Genomic DNA, 2,005 nt, shown 5'->3' on the forward strand with positions numbered 1-2,005 from the left:
CTAGTTTTCGTCGGGTATCCTATCATCGCCCGTACGTCAATATGGCTGGAGTTCGAGCTCCAAAACAGTGGTGCTTAACAAAACATGAAACTATTACGTCTTTCGAAGCTTGGAGGCAAAATTTACAGTATACACTATCGCTAGACCAGAACTTTGCTGATTTCCTGGTGGATGACTCCACATGGCTAAAAAAAACAAATGCAAACCCACTACGTGGACTTGTCGACGATGAAGAGGCAGTGCCTGAAGAAAATCGTCGAACTGCAGCTCAAAAAATTACACACTTGGAGCTTATGCTAGGCCAGGTTGCTAATTACTGCCCCATTATTTCTCGGAATACTATTGTGAAAAATTCTACGTCTGTGAAGAATATCTGGCAATCTATCAGACAGCATTTTGGGTTCCAATCAACTGGTGCACATTTTATAGACTTTAATGCAGTACATCTACAGGCCGATGAAAGACCAGAAGATCTATTCCAGCGACTTACAAGCTTCGTTGAAGATAATCTCCTCCAATCGGATGGAAACATCAGACACCATGGTGAGATTCCAGCTGATGATGAAGAAATGACACCATCTTTAGAGAACTTTGTGACATTAACATGGTTACGTTTGATACATCCTGATTTACCTACATTAGTGAAACAGCGATATGGAACCGAGTTACGTTCACAAACATTAGCTTCCCTTAAACCGGAGATATCTCAAGCTCTTGACAGCCTTATGGACGAAATTCACTCTGCTGCAGATGCTAAGGTTTTACGTACTGCTTTTACAGAAAGGTCACAGGAAAAATCGACATACTCTGGCAGACGTGATAGAAGTGCACGTGTACAAAATAAATCGTGTATAGTGTGCAAACAAGCTGGCCGCCCTTACCAACACTTCCTCAGTAGCTGTAAATTTTTGCCGGAAGCTGATCGCAAGTATATGTCTAAGGCCAGACAATCCGTAGCAGTCGACGAGATATCAGGGAGTGAAGGTGAAAATGAAGACACAATATTTACTACACACTCAGATACCCATAAAGAACAGAAGATACATATGGCAGCTTCTCGTCGAGTATCAACCAAGCAGTCGCCGTACCTTAGGGCATTTTATCATCACGTTCCGCTTCAATTAACATTGGACACTGGGGCAGAGATCAGTATGATAAAGGCATCTACTGCAGAACACATCGGCGCATACATAAAGAAAAGCAATCAAAGTGCTCTCCAAGCAGATGGAGTTACACCTCTTGGTGTCATTGGGGAAACCCATCTGACGTTGAAGAGAAACGATATAGATTTACATCTAGAAGCTCTGGTTGTGCAAGACCTAGACGTGGACATTCTTGCAGGTATACCATTTTTGGATGCAAATGACATTTCTATCAGACCAGCTAAACACGAAATCATTATTGCTGGACGTGATCGAGCGTCCTATGGCCAAGTTGCATCAAAAAACAATCAAAGTCGAGTACGACGGACACAAGCCTTCGTAGTAAGGGCGAAATCAGCATCGACAGTTGTGTGGCCTGGCTGTTACGTGGAAGTCCGACGCCAATTGACATTGATCCTGATAGTGTAATATCTCTAGAACCGCATTCAGATCGTCCTGCTAGTGTGAAAGAATGGCCACATCCCCACATTACGGAATCTATTGGTGGGAAGATTCGTATTTTAAATAATACAACAGAACCTCAACATCTGCGACGAAATGAACATTTTGTAAATTTAGGCAACTTGCACAATCCAAACCGACGACCAGGCGAGTATAATAAACCAGCCTACACCCAGTTTGCCTTAGCGCTAAGCTCCAGTTTGATCAAGTTAGACCCTGATAACATCTATCTGAACAGATACAATTCAATTCAGAGACATGCAGTCTCGATTTGAGGGGTATGTATGTCCGAGTCCTGGTATCGTGGATACAATGGTGCTAACGACCATTCGAAGCTATTGTAAATACTGGCCAACTCAGCCCCCTCAGAGAAAAGGCAGGCGATGGATTGTGGGTTGCCG

This window comes from Priapulus caudatus, unplaced genomic scaffold (assembly GCF_000485595.1).
Source record: "Priapulus caudatus unplaced genomic scaffold, Priapulus_caudatus-5.0.1 Scaffold594, whole genome shotgun sequence".
Lineage (NCBI taxonomy): Eukaryota > Metazoa > Priapulida > Priapulimorpha > Priapulimorphida > Priapulidae > Priapulus > Priapulus caudatus.